Below are 20,941 nucleotides of genomic sequence, written 5' to 3'. Positions count from 1 at the left end.
CTTAACATCAAATTTTTAAGATTTTCTCCAAATTTTTTTCTTTTCATTGCAAGTATTTTTCAAACTACGTGAGTGATTCTCATTTTTTTTCATTATGCTGGCATTCATACCAAAAATCTACCGAATCTATAAAATAGATCAGTGAGAACAGGCTTCCTATGCGATAGATACCAAAAGTTTAATAGACTTCAACTTTTGTTCTGTGAAATAGACCATAGAACCCAGAATCTTACGGTCGTCCATGTTTAAACCTTTAGTGATCAGGGGTGAGGCACGAAATGAAAGAAAGTTGTGAAGGTCACATGTGTTTTATTGATGAGTCAGTGTAGCCGTAACGAGGAGATGACGCTGGACAGAAGAATACACCGGATGCTGGCTGTGATGTGCTGTTCAGGCGCGGGTCAGTGAGTCGACGCCGGGCGCTGGTGACCGGGACTCGATGGAGGTCAGGCACTGGCGAAGAGCGTAGGTCTTCAGGCACTCCAGTGCTGACGAGACGGCCGAAGGTGCGACGGACCTTGAAGGCGGTTGAGCGGGAACGGCGTGACCAGTGAGGATGCTGCGTGTCCTCGTGGTGGTCATGGTTGCGTGGAAGAAGCGCTGGTCAGAGACGCTGGAACCAGGGCGCTTGTAATCCGAGTAGTGCTTGCCAGGAACGGCGATCTGGACAAGGCACTAAGATGATGTCCCGATAGAGTCCATGATGGTACGGGTGAAGCCGGGTATACGTCTTTCGCGCTAGTAAGAAGAGCGCGGTTGATCACTCGTTGAGCCTCGTAGACTGACGGCTGGTAAATAACTAACTGACTGACTCGCTGCGTCGGGCATATTTATACTACACGGCCGACGGCGGCAGTAGGTAGGTGGATGGCAACTAAATCCTAGGCACTCGCACAGACTGGATGTTTCAGGAACCTTCGATAGCGTGGCAAATATGCATAGGCGGCAGACTCGTTCCTTCTGGCGAGTTCTCGTAATGTGTAAGACTGATAGCGCGATAGTATTGTCGCGAGTAGATACTTGAAACAGGTAGGTTGCTTTGTTTTGATTTCGGCAGCGAGTACGTACCTAAGTAGGTCGAGCGGTTTATTATTAATTATTTAATCTGGATTATTCTCGACGCCACAAACCCATAAGAATAAAGAAGAAAACAAGAAGTGACTTCCATACAAATATGAATGGAAACAAATTTTCCATTTAGTCCAAGAGCCCATATCCCTGTCTCACTTACACTCGTCTGACATCGTACATCTCCATCCCATTTGAATTTCATAAATACACTTTTGTTTTGTATAAGAAATTTAAGCCTCGATTGGATCGATTGTAAATAGTTGTATTATTTTGATCAAAAACCCGCCCACGAGGCATTTCTTGTATTTGTTTTTTTTTTATATTTTTACACTACACATAAAATCCAATACTAATTATAAAATCTCATACCAATACTAACAGTAGTCCCAGTCTCATTAATTTATCCATCTTTGTAACAATCTTCCCCTCCTCGATGAGCCACTTGTGGGGCGCGACCTGTTGCTGACCTTTCTCCGCCAGGCCCACAGCCCCCAGACGGGTGGCCTTTGACCTTTCCACGCCGCGCCCCTGCTCCCTAGCCCACCCCCCACTCGATGACAAGCCGCACCCCAGTCTCAGAAAATAACACCCCCTTCTGTGGAAATTTCCACCCCATTCTGTAATATCGCCGATTTGATGGAAACTGCCGTCTAATAATTACGATACACTGACCTTATGTTTAGCAAAGACAACAACCTTGACGCCCTCCGGCCTCGAAGGTCGCGAGTTTAAATCCCGGTGTGCGCAAGTAAATTTTATTTTATTAATTCGTGTTATTTCACAATTTATTAATTGAAAACAATATATAGTACGATTGTGGCACTGAGAGTATCTCCAGAGTGGGAGATACTCTCGGTAAATTCACTTTAAAAGAAACTGACAAATCTGTTATAAAGCTGAATGCACATTCTTTTTATCGATATTATTTCTATTTCCTCCCTATTCTGTAATTTTCTCGATTTGATTCAAACTCCTGTTTTATGATGTAATGTAGTCTGGTGCATAAAAGTAACATTCCAAAAAATAACAACCCTATTATTAAACTCAATGCAGATATATTTTTATGGATTTTATGTGAACCGTTTAAACAAAAATATTTTCTTCGATCCAATACCACTTTGAAGACATTTTTAGAGCTTATTGAGGTGTTTATTTTTGAGCTGAGATTTATTTGTAAATAACGAGTTTGTTTGCAATAAACAACTATGCAGGTATATAGCATGCACAATCAATATTCGAAATGGATTTAGAATATTATTTGATCGAAAAAACAAAAATATTTGTAATTTCAATACATTTTTAGAGTTGATTAAGTTTTATGTTTTTTAGCTGCGCTTTTTTTTCTGTTAGCTAAGTATATATTAATAATTGAGGCAAAAAGGCATATTGTAGTAATAAATATTTTTCAAGACTATTTCACGAATTCAGGGTTTCAGATGACTTTAAGACCAAGGTGATCTTAATATTTTAAAATTGAAAGTAATATTTGTGTTTTTTGAGTTACGCTTGCTTAATTTTTGAGCCAACATCTTAAAGAGCCTTGTAGTGTGCACCATCTACGACAAGTAACTGATAATGTTTTTTATTTTTTATTTTTTATTATAAGAACTTGTTGAACATTTATACATATTTTTGATAATTCAACCGCCATGCTAGGGATGTCCCTGTGTTATGGCGGGTGATATTTACAGATTGGATTTATAAAATAAGTTAATTATAAGTTATAAAGTTATGCAATTTAGATTAAAATATAAGTTAATTAGATTATACAATTAAATAATAAGTAAGTAATAAAAATATACAAATATAATTAAATTAAAAGTTATTAAATTATACAAATTTAATTGCATTACAAATATTAAAATCATGGTTTCTAAATGTATTTATAGTAATAAAAATGGTATTAAATATTAATAATAATTGATAATTAGTTGATAAAATTATAATATAATTTAATTTATGTACCAATTTTTATATATTGTGGTCTCCAAGTGAACTTATCCATTTTGATATTAGTTTTTTATGTGACTCTAATACAGTAAGAAACGTTGCTTTAGTAATAGTTGTGTTTTATATAAATAATAATATCATAATACCATAAAAATATCAGCCTAGGGGCGCTTTGCGAAGGTGAAAAAATCACAACATTTAGAAATAAAATTAAAAGATGTAATATATTTATATTAGTCTATTTATCGACATTCGAATAATATTTACCTGATGTAGGGACGTTGGTACAATATTTTATCGACATTATCATTTTAGCTATCCATAAATTACAACCACTTGATCAAAGAGTTAAAATTACTAAAACTCTCAGAAAGAAGACTTGTTTGTTGACTTTAATTTTTATTTTTTTAACGGCATTATAGACAGCCCTGATTTACTTAGTTATGCTCATTCGCTTAGGATAACAGTGTTAAACTGCTAAAATAAGTGAAAAATACATGAATTAAATAACTAATTATGCATTTGAATTTTATTTACGTTTGATAATATTCTACGCAAAAAACATGGCATTTAGTAAAAAAAACTATTATTTTTTTGGTAAACTAATGTTTAAGACAAGATTTTTTATGCATAGCACAAAGGGTAACAATTATTTTATAAGCAATAATTATTAGCCTGAAACACTCATCCACATTGAAAAATCTCCTGATAAAAGATACATGACTGTATTATAGTCATATTATATTATAGTTATATTATATTATAGTTGTCCCGTTGGCGTCATGTATCTTTTATCAGGAGATTTTTCAATGTGGATGAGTGTTTCAGGCTAATAATTATTGCTTATAAAAAAAACTATTTAATATAATCAAATACCCTGTTACTCTAAATTTAGCTGATTTTTAAAGTAACGAAGTTTTATCTATATATTTTTAAACTCGTTATTTGATTAAATGTCACGTGTTTTTGTTAATAGAAAGTTCAATTACAATGATTTTTCATAAATATCTAGTGTTAGGATGGGTTGTTTCGCAGAATTTGAACAATTCATCAAATTTTAAAGTTCATTTTTCAGGTTCTGTGAAAGTCCTATTCAAGTTCTGTTATTATATCATTATAGGCTAGTTGCTCGATATAACTGAAATAATAACAGAACTTGAAAAAATCCTTCACATAGCTTCAAAATTTACTTTGAAATTGAAGAATTGTTCAAATTCTCCGAAACAACCCGTCCTTATTAGTAATTTATTCGTGATTCAAACTTTTAACCTCAAAAATCTCAGAATAATGGGAGATATAATCTTGTTGTCTCAAAGACACGATGTCCTCATATCGTTTTGTCTCCAAATTTTGTTAAGGCTCCGTAGTAAGCGTTCAAAGATGGTTTGAAAGGAAGATATGTAAATACGAATGTTGGAGGGAGCGCGCTAATTTAAAAAAAAGTTAAAATAGTGAACATATTTAATAAAACACGACTCGTTTGAAATAGAGCAAAAATCTCTCGAAAAATGCTTTAGTTGCATTTAAAGATACACTGTGAATTTTTTCATACCTAAAACATATTAAATAACGGAACAAAACGTGTTTTTAATAATCGAAGCTTACTTAGGTGGTTTGGGCATGTAGAGCGAATGAGCGAAGAAAGGAGTGTAAGGAGAATATACGATGCAAATGTGAATGGTAGCAGAAGTCGGGGACGCCCGAGGAAGACATGGCACGACCAAGTGAATCAGATACTTGAGTCGGGCCATGTCAAGAGTCAGAACAATAGAAGAGTATGTATGAGACGATGTATGAATGTGAATGAGGCAAGGAGTGTGTGCCAAGAACGAGTTGTTTGGCGGTCCGTCCTCTCTGCCTACCCCTTCGGGGAAACGGCGTGATGGTTAATTAATTAGTTAGTTAGTTACTTTGCGATTTTTTATATCGAAGGAATTTCATATATTTATCGTTTCGTATGGATATTATCTTTAAAAATAACTTTTTTTTTGGAACTCAAAAACCTTAATATGTTATAAATCGGTATAAAATGGGGATGCGGGGACTTAAATGTTATAATGAGTAATTAATTATCTTCATTGATTTGTTGGATTTTTCCATCTTGTCACGGTTCATAACTACATTTTCGTAGGCGAAAGCAAATTAATTCGATTTTCCAACAAATTCGTCTCCACTCTCGCAGAAACCATTTTGCCGATACGGTAATTAAATTGCTGTTGCCAAGTGAGTGCAAAAAGCCTTACGACACACCCTGAAGCATCTTGCTCTCTGGAATGAATTTTTTGATATAGGAACAAGCGATGGGCATAATCGAGATATGTATACATTTTGAACTGATCGATTATGTTGAAATCAAAATATTTGTCAATACTAAAAAGTTCTTAAGCCCTTCATTCCAAATTTCTACCATTTTTATAACATATTTCTCTTGAACGCGAGTAAGTTTATAAGTTCCCAAAAAAATTAATGTTATTAGGTATATAAGATAATATCTATACATTTATAATGCCGACACGGTAATTATATGAAATTCAGTCGATAGAAAAAATCGCAAAGTAAGCTCCGAAAATTTATTAAAAACACGTTTTGTTCTGATGTTTTATGTTATGATATGAAAAAATTACAGTGCATCTTTAAATGCAACTTAAGCATTTGTCTAAAGATTTTTGATTTGTTTCAAACGAGTCGTGTTTTATTATATATATTCACCATTTTCGTAAATTATTATCGTTTTTTAATAACATTAGTATTTACACATCTCCCTTTCAAACCATCTTTGAACGCTTATTACGGAGTCTTAATAAAAAAAAAATCGTAAGCGACGCCGGGTACACGTCAGCTGGTATAATATTATAAAGCCCATAAAGGAGGCTTTAACGGATGACAACCTGCTTGACTGTTGCCATAGAACCTTTCTCAAGGGGTTGAGGAATTATTATTCTTTGATTTTTGACTAGCAACAAGATAAAAAAGCTCTTCCGATGAGACTACTTGAATCAACTTGTATTATAGAGTACATTTTTACGTAATACGGAAGTTCATATCTTACGACCCAATTTTCTTGCGATTTCGCACAGCCAGTGGAACTGAGGCAACCACTATTTTTCTATTTATTTCTGAATTCACGCTATGAAAGATTGTACGTCATGTTCATTGTACCAAGCAACACATTATTATAGGTAACTTGTAGCAAGCCATATATTATTATAGGTAACTTGTAGCAAGCAATACATTATTATAGGTAACTTGTAGCAAGCAATACATTTTTATACGTAACCTGTACCAAGCAATACATTGTTATAGGCAACTTGTTGGAAGCAATACATTATTATAGGTAACTTTTTGTAAGCAATACTTTAATATAGGTGACTTGTAGCAAGCAATACATTATTATAGGTAACTTGTAGCAAGCAATACATTATTATAGGTAACTTGTAGCAAGCTATATATTATTATAGGTAACTTGTAGCAAGCAATACATTATTATAGGTAACTTGTAGCAAGCGATACATTATTATAGGTAACTTGTAGCAAGCAATACATTATTATAAGTAACTTGTAGGAAGCAATACATTAGTATAGGTAACTTGTAGCAAACAATACAATTGGTGTCCGTAATAATAATATTTGGCTTATTTGTACAGAGCTATTTTTGAGAAAAATCACTTACAAATAAGTATATAATAAAATTACTGGCTTACATCTAAGATTTATAATTATAGCTAGTGATTTACGATTAAGACTTGTGACTAATGCCTTTAATATAGTGTCTTAATGACATATATACTGCTGTTGCTTATAGAAACATATGTACCTAACAGTTTATAAGAATATTTAATAAGAAGATAAAATGTAAGTATGCAGTTACAGCGTAGTGAATGATAGATTTCATATGTAGCTTATTTATCATAGAAAGTTGTACAAAATAGGTGAAGAACTACGAACTATCATAAAATCACGTGTATTTGGATTGAATTTTTTAGATGCTTTAACTAAATACTGCAAGCAGAACACGTCTTGACCTATGAAATAATCTATCTTTTTTCAGAAAAAATAAAGTAAAAAGCATATAAAATGCTTTGATGTACAAAATCTTCTACTTACGAACTCCTCTCGGTTACGGTTTTATATTCTGGTAAATTGAGTTCTGCAGAAAATGATCGTAAAAGATTTAAATATTTGTGCCAATAACATAAAACACACTTTTTGGCGATGCATAAATCAAAACAACCCGCGACCTTCAGATTGCTAGTCGGGAGCCTTACCTCTCAACCATCGAGTCCGTCATTGTGAAGTTGAAGGAAGTGGGGGAGAGGTTTATGTAGGGGAAGGATGTTTCTTACTATTCGAATCTAGTTACTAAACATTGCTAAAACCTTTTCAATCAAACTTTTAGATTTTGAATGGTGTCTTTCACCAAGGCGATATTTACTAACATAACTATACATTGTTTATGTTCTTATAAAACAATGTCTCTAAAATCATTAATGTAAAGTGAAAGACGTAGTTATCCATTTTAAATAAATATATCATGGTTCAAACAAAGTTAACTTATTTTAATGAGTTTAGATTTGTCACGCCTGAATATAACCTGTCTAAAAAGTTCAAAACTGCTGCCAAAATTTCAATATAAGAAACCAAAATTCAACACGTACAATTTATATTGAAATATTAAAAAAAAGTGTTCATAATACCCACCGAGAGAAAAAAATCGTTGAACTAGTTTGTCTATACCCGTCTCGTTCCCATAAACCATTAATCCCATGGCATGACAGCTTTACTACTTGAAGCTTCATTACCGGAGGAAATTGCACCCTTAAAACAATTAAGTGGTGCTTCCTACTGCCCCCGGACAAACTCCGTCGAGTACTGTTTACATTTACTTTTCGACGAGAAGGGAAATTATTAATGCCTTTATTTTTTTTTGTTATTTTCAAAACGAACGGTGCATAAATAAAATTAGCGTAAATAGTTTACAAGTTTGTTTAAATAATTACTAGGGTCGTTGCCGATGACATATATCTATGAAATATCTGATGTGATTGTATACATAACCGGTAGGGTGAGTAAATCGATAAACGATATATTTAAAATTGTGGTGTATATTTGTATGTATGTGAATTGCCTTAATTGGTGGAGCCTTGTGAGTGCGCAGTGAGTAAGTTACTAGTAATGTTTTTTTCTTAAATGACGGCAGGGAGTCCAAAATATGTCGAGAGTTGAGATGGGGCAAAGATTGTTGAATGTTTGGAGAAATCGAGTTTGCTGCAGCGCTTGTTTTGTTGTTTGATGTGTACAATAGGCTGGAGGCGGGTACGTTTAGATGGTATGTTAAGGTTGATTTGAACCATTACCTAAATATATCGGTAATCAATGTTAGCTTTCCAAAATTATTATGGCACCGTATATCAGTCGGTCCGTATCCTCGCCATTGTGCGACATTTCTCGTGCAAATTTAAGCCGCAGAATAGTTCCCTTATTAGACGCCGAGGCGCTAGCAGTAACATATCATCACTCTAGTTCGTTTTTGTCCAACAGACCAAAACGTAAATCGGGAGAAATAGGGCTTCAAAGTTTTTTTTACGAAAAACGTACATACAATGAAATGAGCTCATTCTAAGCTTACTAAAATGATTTAAAGTAATGAATTTATTATTTTTAACCCTTAAATGCATACTGTTGCAAAACTGCAACATACCGTTCAAATCACCTTTAACTCTTTGGTGTATACTTAATGCATGCCGTTTTAGAATTATCAAGTTCACGGTAATATATTTTATCGAGTGGCATCACCTTTTTTTCTTTCGCGAATGTCAAATGTCACTTTTTCTCTAACAAAGTGAAGATTCTCGAAAATTGGTTGGAGGTTAGAATTACAGTTTTGTTTTGCTGTTATTGTTTTGATTTTCTTAGGTAAGTAGATACAATAATACAATACTTATATGTAATAACTCGTATTTTTCCGGTACACTTATTAGTTTTGAGAATTTTTTTTAGGTTTTTTATTTTTTTTTCATACGTAAATTGTTCATATTAATTTTTATTAAATACATGGTGTTGTAAACCTGCAACAATTTTTTTTAATCAAATATCATTAAAAAATTACAAAAAAATAAAATTCTTTATATTTCCTTGCATATGCATGTAAATATCTACAAAATATATTTTTTTCCAGAAAAATTAATAAATCATGCATTTAAGGGTTAAGTAAAATTCGTTCCAAATGTTTAAAATTACGCAGAAAACACGTTTTTTTATTTGAATATAAGACACAGAGTTGGATAAACAAGCTCGGAATATTCATTTAATTTTGATGGAATTAAGACAAACTTGTCTTGAAAACACACTAAAATTTTTTTTTTCACTTGTATCGTATAAATAAATGTTTTTGGAGAACAAATGCATACTTAACTCAATTTCGCTAAAAATGGTCTGTTGGACAAAAACGACCTAGAGCGACGATATGTCAAATATGACGTTTACGTAATCCAATTTCACCGAAACATACGTAAATTGTAAATTGCATGATTTTATCAGTATGGACGGTTACAGTCATCGAGTGATGGGGGATGTTGATGTTATTAATTGATAATCAATCTAAAATAGACAAATAGTCTGGTAAGGTATTAAAAAATCAACTCGTAAATTAGCCCGCCTAAAACATTTGACATTTTGAGAGCTCTCGATCTCCGATGATGTAGACGTGACGATAAGAGCATAGATATACCACTCACGCAGAAAATCAAATACCTTCCTCTTACAAAATCATAGACAATACGTGTAAATTTTTGACACCTAGGCTTCCAACCTATATACGGATTATGTTATTACTTAAATAGTCAAAGGAAGTTATACATTCGGGAATAATGATAGGCAAATCATTTCATAGCAACCAACCATACGTTTGACAAAAATACTGGCGTCAGTCTATTACATAAAAACGGAATAGGTCTTAGGTTAGATAACTTAGAGGCGCTAGAGTTAAGGAAAGCCAAAAACGTCAATAGCGAAGTCATCAACAACCAAATAAACCTAAATAAAAGTCCTATACTCAGATTGTTCCCTATTGACAAAGAGCACTCGCCTCTCAATCTCCCAACTACCCCTACCTCTTCCACTGTAGCTCAGACAGTCCACTCACCGTGATATCATCACATGTTAATTTAGATTTTAGAAGTTTAGTATTATACTGCCCTGATGAAGCTACGGTTGTAACGAAACCCGGTCGGCATTAAGTATTTACCTATAAGTGATGTTTACTAAGTTATTGTTTAATTTTAATAATATTTGCTTAACAACTGTTACATCTATTAAAGACCTTGGTGTCCCTCTTGATAGCAAGCTTTCTTTTCGGGATCACATAACTGCAATCGTTAGTAAATCCCTCAAACTACTTGTTTTCATCACTAGAATCACTTCGGACTTCAAAAACGTAAATACCCTTAGAACTCTTTACTGCTCCTTGGTTCGCCCCCATCTTGAATATGCTTGTGTTATTTGGTCTCCTTTTTATGCTGTCCACATTCGACGCATTGAATCTGTTCAACATCGCTTCTTAAGAGGGATTGCTAGGAGGCTAGGTTTAGAAAAAGGCAAATACTCATATGATGAAATTGAACTAACTCTAAACCTCTCTCCTTTGGAAGTCCGTCGGGAAAGAAATGACCTCATTTGCTTCTTCAAAATTATAAATGGTATTATTGATTCACCTACTCTACTGCAACTCATTTCCTTCAATATCCCCTCGCAAAGACTCAGAAATAATGAACTGCTCTTCCTCAACCATCATTCGACGAATTATGGATATTATTCACCACTGTCCAGAATGTGTAGACTGGTCAACTCAAGTCAAAACCTTAACTTTTTTGGGATAAGTCTGAATGATTTTTGCCAGTCGCTAAACAAGTGCCGGAATATTATAAGTGTCCTGTGGTCCTGACCCACGGGGTATTCTTGACTTGATTCGACTTGTCACTTTATTTTCTTATATTATATCTACCATATGTCTTTGCTTTCATGTACCTTTGTCTACTCCTGTATTTTTCATTTTATTTTATTTATTATTATTTTGTAATTTGGACGATGTCCGTTAATAGATAAATAAATAAATACGTCCATACTCCTGAAAACACAGATCCCTAGATTCATAACCATACCTCATACCTTTTTTATTCCCACAACTTACTCTCCTTCCTTTCCTTAAAAAATGGTGTGCGGTCAACGTAAAACAAAATGAATGTATTAATTTTTTGAAAATGAACTCACCAATGAACGCATCCTACTTTGCATGTTATGACAGAAATAGTCTCCCATCTCCGCCCAACTTCCGGCAAATGACCTTTGAACTATCAGCCTGCATTTCCCGGGCGGTTCGATGCAACGAGTTACAGCCTCCCCCCTCCTCCTAACCCCCACCCTCCCTCATCAACCCACCACCCCCCGCTGCAGGCCTGCAGCGCCGGATATCCGGGAAAACTTGGAAAGTATGGAAAGGGAAGTACTAGAACAGGGTTGTTGGGAAATGCTTGTCAAGTAATAGTTATATAAGAAAAATCAATTTGGCCGCAAAAAAAATAAGTTTTTTTGTTTTTCGCGGATTTAGTGGATGATGTGTTCAGTTTAAATTAATTATCTGTAAAAATAACCACATGTTTTAAAACTTGTCAAACAAACGCATTTTAGGGGGTGTTTTACGAGACTTGCAGCTTTTTGATAGGTTTTCCGAAAGCTCGATTATTCCCCGAAAATGAGTTTTTCTAATCCTTAGTGTCGTTTGTCTGAATTATTGACACAAATAATTTTGTATTTAAATACTATATCACATGTAGGTACTTTATCGTTCGTTTGAATTCTTCACACAATTTGTTCCTATTTTGAAATGACACTTGACTTCAAACCAAATTCGTGTTTATTGAACTAGAGTTTCATTCGCAGTTCAATAAAAAAATATAAAGGATCAGAAAAACACGAATTTGGAATTCAAACACGAATTTGGTTTGAATTCCAAATAAACACCAATTTGGAATTTAAACCAAATTCGTGTTTCTTGAACTAGAGTTTCATTCGCAGACGCATCGAGTTCAGGGAATGGATCCATCCACTATCTCACATGAAATATTGTGTATTGTAATTGTAATTAGTATTGTTACTTTATCTCACATGAAATATTGTGGGTGTTGAATCAATCCTTGCATCACCAAGACATTTACCGTAGATTTCCTAGCATCTCACCGCACTTGCCTCAATTATATGGTATTTTGAACCTTAAAAGCATTTTATTTTTGCTTGCTTGGCAAGGAAAAAATATTTCTTGAAATTATTCTAGTTGGTCGTTCCATCATTTGCAAATATATTTATTTTATCTTAAAAAAAGTGCGTTGCAAAATTCCTTTCAGAACATCGTAATTTTTCATTTTCAAACACATAGTACTGTATTTATTTACAGGAAAGCCTCATATGACTTATATATATTACATAAAACGCTTATTTTGCTGAAATATATATAATATTTTCGTATGTCATCATTATACAGGGTTTTCCAATAAGAGGTGTTATTTTGAATAGCCCGCTATTTCGGTAGATGTTACTTTTGAAGCTTTCATTTTTTGACATTTGACAAGTAGAAACTACGCCAATAATAAAAATGGAACAAAACACGCTTCAACAACGCATTGAAATTATTAAAATTCACTTGAGTGAATCAAATGCAAAGCATCTTGAGTGATGATGCTCATTTCCACCTCGGTGGCTTCAACAAGCAAAATTGTCGCATCTGGGGCTCGGAAAACCCTAGAGTTATTGTTGAAAAGTCTCTCTATCCTCAACGTGTGACTGTTTGGTGCGGTTTATTGTTTGGTTGAGTCATTGGACCTTACTTTTTCGAAAATGAGGCTGTAGCAACAGTTACGGTGAATGAATTGCGCTATCGAGAGATGGTTAATAATTTTTTATGGCCGGAATTGGATGGTATTGATCTGGACAACGTTTACTTTCAACAAGACGGCGCTACGTGCCACACAAGCAACGAAACCATTGATCTTTTACGATTGAATATCAAAATAACACCTCTTATTGGATAACCCTGTATTATATTTGTTATAACATTAAAGAGATAAAAAAACAATTATCTTGAGTTGCATCCTGAGGAAACTACCTAGGATAGATATCTATAAACACATTATCTGGTAAGATGTTACATTTGTTATCATTTTGGAAAATTCATCCAATTTCTACCGATTTATAACATGTTTCTCTTTAACTCTTTATGTTTTAAAGTTCAAAAAAAAATATTTTTAATAAAATATCCATACATTTTTTTATGCCGAAAAGTTAATTATTTGAAATTCCTTCCATGGAAAAAAAAAACTCAAAGTAAGCTCCGAAAATTATTAAAAACACAATTTGTTCTGTTATTTAATATTTTAAAGGCATGAAAAAATTCACAGTGTATCTTTAAATGCAACTTAAGTATTTGTCGAGAGATTTTTGGTCAACCTCAAACGAGTCGTGTTTTATTAAATATTTTCACCGTTTTCGCTTAGTTATTAATGTTTTTTTTATTATTAGCGCACTCCCTCTAACATTCGTATTTACATATCTCCCTTTCAAACAAGGATCCATACTTCTTCATAAGTATTGTGGTGTCTAGCCTACACACGCCAAACATAATGCTCCCTCAAATTTTCGGTAGTCAGTTGTCTGTTTCCGTGCCCAACATAGTTCCACTTCACAAAAATCCACTCATTTCGCTTTCCATCTTTTGGAAAATGGATAGAAAATTACATTTAAATCTATAGTTGTTTTCGAATCATCCGGTAGGCGCATTATATAATTATTTACACGAATCACTGCTGGAGAAATTATGATCTCAATTCGAATACAGCTTCCATGGGACAGGTCGTCTGTTGGGCAGCGCTCTCCCGACCCAAATTTCTATCAAACTTACAGTCACAATGGACCGACCTTTACAACCCAAAGTAGGTAGAAATAAATATCGATGTTTTGCACTCAATGTCAATGTTTTAATCGATGTTGGACGATGATCCCTGTCACATGTCCTGCCAAGCTTTCTTTTTAACTATCGATGTATTTTTTAACTGTATTAATGTATCTGGATGTTGAACGTTGAACTTTGTCGTATGTCGAAAGTGTTGAATCACAATCATCGATTTTAAATATCGAGCTTTGTTTTAATATGTCGGATCTTCAGTTCTCGTCAACCTTTGAATGTTGAGCTTTGTGACCGATTTTCAGTCCTCGTAAACCTTTGAATGTACAAAATTTAAAACTTTAAGTTTTTTGATAACACGCTTTAAATATGCACTGATTGTTGTCATTTAAAAAAATATTAATATCACGGTTGTTCTACCAAGCGATTTGTTATATTATTATATAATTGTTTAATTATTGTTGGTTATATATTTAAAATTCAGATGTATCATTAATTTTTTTCTCCAGTAAAATATGTAGGTATCTTTTCCGTTCGATGTATACCGCCTTTATTGTATTCTCCTCATTCCAAATATCTTATAACCCTAGTTTAAAATATTTTTTTTTTCATTTTGCTTCCCTTTAAGTCAGTGATGCTCAACCCGTGGTCCAATTTAATGTTATATTGTAATTCCAAAATAAAATATTGAACAGTATGACACACCAGTGAAAATTCTCGAGAGCAAAAAACTGACTTACTGTAAGGGGTGTACAGTACTAAAGACGAGTGGCTTCACAGAATTTGAAAAATTCATCAAATTTCAAAGTTAAAATTCAAGTTCTATTATCATTTCATCATGGGCCTGTTGTTTCACAGTGCTTGGTTAATAACGGAACTTGAATATTAAAGTCTGGTTGTTTTACCGTGATTTGCAAATTCTGTGAAGGTTCTATCTTATATAATTTTTGACCATTTACTTCACAGTACCTACTGAAAACGCAACAGAACTTGAATAAAACCTTCACAGGACTTGAAAATCAACTTTGAAATTTGACGAATTGTTTAAATTCTTTGAAACAACCCGTCCTATCTGAACATACAATTAAATTCACAACTTCGAATCATTGTTTCCATTATTCTTTGGGTTACTTCTCCTTGGAAGCTCATTTAGCACAATACTTTATAAGAACGGGTTATTTCACAGAATTTGAACAATTCATGAAATTTCAAAGCTGATTTTAAAGTTCTGTAAAAGTTTTATACAAGTTATGTTGTTTTTTCAGTTTTGTGAAACATCTGGCCAATAATGATATGATAACAGAACTTGAATAAAAAAGTAATTTGTAACAAATTTGTATGACTATTAATTACCCTTTGAACCAATAGAAAAATATATAAATAGTCTGGTTCTATTGTTAAAAAGAGTGTGTACAACTTCCCACTCTTGTGATGTAACCTCTACGGAAGTTCGCAACCATTAAAGCTCTCCTCTCATGTTACTACCAAATGTTATGAAACAGTTGTGTTTTGCTCGTGCTTATGAACTAACTTAAAAAATTATAGAAAATTATGTTATGATCACTGTTTCATGTACCAGCCCCGGCACGTGGCGTAACTTAGGTAATATTGCAAATAAATGGCGTAACGTAATAACCTAATTTATATCGGAGAATTTCATACTGAATCCCAGCTCTTTGTTAGATATTCAATCAGCTGCCGCATACCGACATTGTTCGGACGCTATAGTAAATTAATAACCAACGTAACAGGTACAATGATGTAGGTAGGAAAATTTCATAGGAATTCTGTGTGCTTTTTGTTCCACTCGGCCTCGTCGTAACAAGGTTACAATCGGAAATTAATTACAGACGTAACTACTATCGCAACATTGCATAGTGATTTTCCATGCCCTTTGTTTTAAAATTCATTTGATCCCGGGGTAATTGGAACTCTATCAGAAATTAATTATTGGTGACCGTTCAATCCTTAAAACTCGAAAGCAAAATCGGGGAATCACAGGGGTCAACTACAAAAACTGGTGTTTTGAGTTAAGCTTGGTTTCGGTAATGCCATAATCATATTTATTAGTACATACAGCCGTTTATTAGATACAGTTTGGCGCATAGTTGGGCATATGAGCATGCCAATCTTTATTTGCGTTTATCTCAAAACTATGTTTTTGTTGTCGAACTTTTTACCGGCTTATTTCCTTCTGGAGGGAAGAATGAATGCTGCGCAACTCAATGCCGACACATTTATGTTTTGCTTCGTTATGGTTATTCGCAGGGTTAGGCAGATAGGACGGACCACCAAAAAACTTGACACACGCTCATTTAGTCATTGTATAAATTAAGATAAACGCAAGTGCACGAACACGTGTTCCGATATTATTACGAATTTACTAAAAGTTTATCAGTAATCGGCGTGTAGTTCCGTTTCAACCGATTTACCAATAATTTGAATTTTAATAATTTTTAATTAATCAGCAATGATCATTTTTCTCCGTGTCCCCTTCTTAATCTCACTCACTACGCTTACATCAGTTTTGCATTTTTTACGAATCTCCACATTTCTGACACGATCATACATGGTTTTACGAAACATACGCTCCACGGACCTCATTTCAACAGCATTCAGTACTCAGAGTAGGTATCAGCATTTCATTGTGGACTGCTAGCTTCGCTTCTTTTACAGTTTCTTGATAGGGTCAACCGCGTTCAGTTTTCCATTGGAGTCCCTGCATTTACCCTTCTTTCAATATCTGTATCAGCCTATCTATCTTACCAAGTCCAAATCATTTCATCAAAGAGTCATCGTCCAATTCTTGATCTTTCTTAAATCTGCCGTCCATTCTTTTTGACACCTCTTCAATCAAATTCATACCTTTTTAAATAATTCATAACTTATCATTTTTTTACTAGATTCAAACTGTTTTTGTGCTTCACTTGCCAGTTCCATGACTAACTCCTCATTTGGTACCTGAATTCCAATGTGGCCGGATAGTTTCGCATCCGCTGCAAACCTTTAAATTGAATTTCCTGGTGTATTCACTAACCAAGGGTATACGTAAAAGAATTCGTAATGTACTATTTCATAGATGGTGCTAATTTAATTTTAAGGAAAAAGCACTTATGCAAGTTATGCTTAAAAATATTAAGATAAATTATATGTTTACGTCCAAAAAATAGGCAATTCTTTCAAGAAAGGCTTACAAATAGATTCTGTATCGTTGATTCAATCAAATTTTGTATTTGTATGCCTTTCTTGAAATAATAAATTTAGTTTTTTATATGGACAAAAATATTTATTCATATTCGTATACTGTATATTTTGAAGCTTAACTGGAATAAATTGGTTTTTTTTTCCTTAAAATAATTAGTTGATGAATTATTTTAAGATGAGCTTTAAGTACACAAAGTAATTATTATTTGTTCATATTATATTTCTTGAAAGGATCTATTCGTAGCACAGTACCATTGTCTCCAGTTCTGAATACCTACCATGCACTGTTTGACTTTCCCATACGTTATAAAAAGATTTGTACTACGTCGGTCCGCTTTATCGTTTTAAGCTCGTCACTATCACTCCAGTGGAAAATCGATATATTTTATGAGTAAGTACACAAACTTGTGAATTGTAACATAACACAAAATGTTATATTCTAAGTACAGCAGATCTCTGCAGCAGGAAGCGGTTTATCTCACCTGTGCCACTTTTTACTATAACAATATGTGCATACTATAAAAGCACTCGTTCACGTTATCGATTGTTTTTCTGGATGAAATTTATCTGGCAGATGTGAAAACAGGGCAGGCAAATTGTGATTATTAAGTGGAAGCTACACGCCAAAAATGTGTATACTCTTGGTATACCTTATATTGTAGGTAATAGGCATTAAAATCGCTTGACAAACGGAGTCTAGAAACGTTCGATTTCAAGCGCAAAACTGGTTTTTGTTTTGTAAATAATTTTATAAGAAAGCAAAAAAGTTATTCAATTGAAACTGTCACAGATAATCTTAGCTATAATACTGTATTTTTAAAAAGTTGTTTCCTTTACGCGTTCATACATTTCAATTGGAAAAATATTTTTTTTAGTATGTTACATTTATATTTTTTATTGAGTAATTTATGTTTTTATTTGTATTCTACTCAAGCGAAACGATAGGAAATCCTTCAATTTATGTAATGCATATTTTTTGGTATTCATAATGTTCACCAATTCGTTATAAAGATTAATCAAAATAGTGATTTAGCATTAAGCTTCGCCTTAAGGAATACCTAGCGATTTGGTTTTTCTCGTGTGGTAAAAACTGGTGGCGAAAAAGTAGAAACAGTTATTGCATAGAACCCTTATATGATCGAACCCAAGCATCAAAGAACCCAAGCATCAAATACTTTGATAAAATTGTCACTTTCTAAAAAGGATACATGCAAGACATACATTACATAAATCATTGGTAGTTATGTTTTTTTACGTTGCTGATATGGTGGTTATTTTTTAAAAATACATATATTTATTGTAATTTATAATAAAATCAGCATCTGCCGCTGTCAGTATTTGACAACGTATTTTTAACACATCGCCCCCTAGCAAAATATTTTCTATGTGATGCTGTGTGGAGGATATATACTCGTAGGGTTGGGCGGGGCTAGTTGAACCAAGGGGCTAGTTGGGCCACGCCAATATCTTCGGAGCCGAAAGACTTACGAAGAATGCTGAACATGTTATAGCAAGCTAGAAGAAGGGGACCGCGCCACCAAGCATTCAGTAGGCACATGGCATCCGTAACGTGTGTACTGGGATTTTGTGTGATTTTTGCTCCAAAAGTAAAAAAAGACTATCGACTGCTTTTTTGAAAATAGATACCAAGGAAAAAGATACCAAGTCAAGGTAAGTCAATTTGAAATTGGTGTTTACTTAACTATATCTTGTTAATTGTAAAATTGTAATACATTTAGTGGTATATGAGTTATCCGATGAAATTTGTAATAAAACATGGGTGGGGCTAATCGAACCATTCGGTTCAACTTGCCCCATTCAGATTCCTTACTGTAATTTTATTACAACAGGCAAAGAAAATGTTTCTCCCAATATCAATAACAATACTGTAACATCTACATCTAGAAGTGGTGTTTACTTTTCACCTGAAACCGTTAGACCATTTCCAAAGGCAGGGCCTAAAAACAGCTGCAAGCAGCGAGGAAGAAAAGAAGAGCTGCTATTTTAAAAGACACTCCTGAAAAGGATTCTCTTGCCCAAGAGCAATCTAAGAAGCAAAAGACAGGAACAGATAAGGCAACTAAGAAAAAACTCTTCACATTGTCAGACTCATCATCCGACAATTGTGAAGAAAATGCTTGCATAATTTGTGATGAGATTTATTCAGAGAGTTTTCCAGGAGAAGAGTGGGCTCGTTGTCACGCCTGTCTAAAGTGGGCATACCAAAAGTGCACATCTGGAACTATTCCAATGTACATTTGCCGATTTTATCGATCAAATAATTCTTAGAAAACTAACCTGTTTTATTATACTTGTTTTTTTAGATAAAATAATCGTTCTATTACCTAATGCTGTATGCTTTCATTATTTCAATAAATTTACTTTAATATCTTAATTTGTTTTATAAAACCATGAGTGTCAATGATAATACATATATGACACTATATTGTTCAACAAGCCCCGTGGGGTGGTTCAACTAACCCCACCTATGTAGCAAGTTGAACCATTTCTCCTTCTGCGTGAAAATTAAAATATCTTGCATAAGGTCAACGTATTATATCATTTCATGAATAACATTATGAAGCCAGATAATGAAGCTATCTTAATAAATTGAAAAAACAAAAATAACTATAAGAGTTTCAACTCTGGGGTCAAATTAGCAAAATCATGTTCAACTAGCCCCGCCCTACCCTATACTATGTCCTAATTAAGAGAATCTGTAACATGAAGGAATAACCTCAAGGGAGCTGGTGTTATCAGCGCCTTGGCTCCTTTGCGCCTGCACAGGGCCAGCCCTGTATAGTAATTGCTTTTAATGTCGATTATTATCAGTGAAATCATTAGACATCATTTAATGGCGCTAATAAACTGCGAAGTAACGCAATCAATTGGAACGTTAGAAACATGGAGATACAGCCCTTAACCTCATTATTATTACAATGTAATTAAAGCTTGTAAGTTAGTAGTTGCATAGTTTCGCGTTAACTGCAGCTTAAACTTAATTTGACTCTTGCCTGCATTGAACCGCAAAACTAAAGCTTATATTACGTGAGGAAATCCCCCAGTGTTTAGCGTTATAATTTAATGTGGTTGATTTATATTGGTATATTCAGAAGGTTACGTAGTACGCCTGGGGGTTGCTTTTTAAAGTATATCGGCTTCACTAAAAGTTTTTCACGAAAATTCACGTTTCTGGAAAATTTTCGATAATATTTCCCTAGGACAATACCTCCAAACGAAATTATAAACAAGTGTTTTTTTTCTTTGTAACTTCGTGTTTTCTATGTTACCTAAATCATATTTTTGTTGTACTTAAGCATATTTTTATACAAAATTATCGTTGGTTGTACTTCTGCAATATCTAGGAAGTTTCTGACCCCTAAACAAAAATATAGTTACACACCTTTATGTGAATTTATTTACGTTTTCCACCACGAATTCGTGAGAAATAAATGATAATTATTTACCTTTTTACGTTGTGAGGGTAGTCAAATGTGAAGAAACACGTAACATTCTGGTTATCATCGTTTATGGTGATGCAGTGTTGGGTTTGGTTTGGTTATGTTAGGTGAGGTTAGTGTTTCGATAGCTCTTGGAAATAGCCGGATATATTTCCGGCCGCGAATTTCTTCCGAAAATATTGCACAGCGAATGGGGATCGAACAGGATAAATCAGAAGATGCCACAAGAATACTGAAATTCCTAACTTGGTTATGGTGTCTTCAATGCTCCTCTTCCGGCTAGCACGTAAATAAACTCCACGGTGAA

At 33.8% G+C, this 20,941-nt stretch overlaps 1 protein-coding gene across 8 annotated transcripts in view; it reads left to right on the top strand.

Moving 5' to 3' along the window:
- The window catches only part of LOC149417587 (uncharacterized), a 201,898-nt gene that overhangs the window by 137,868 nt on the left and 43,089 nt on the right, over positions 1-20,941 (top strand). The gene's annotated exons all lie outside the window — the stretch shown is intronic.

This window comes from Hesperophylax consimilis, chromosome 15 (genome assembly GCF_061612785.1).
Source record: "Hesperophylax consimilis isolate HC1 chromosome 15, BYU_Hcon_1.0, whole genome shotgun sequence".
Classification (NCBI taxonomy): Eukaryota; Metazoa; Arthropoda; class Insecta; order Trichoptera; family Limnephilidae; genus Hesperophylax; species Hesperophylax consimilis.
Note: the sequence above shows the minus strand (reverse complement) of the source record. Positions and strands in the feature narration are given on the sequence as shown.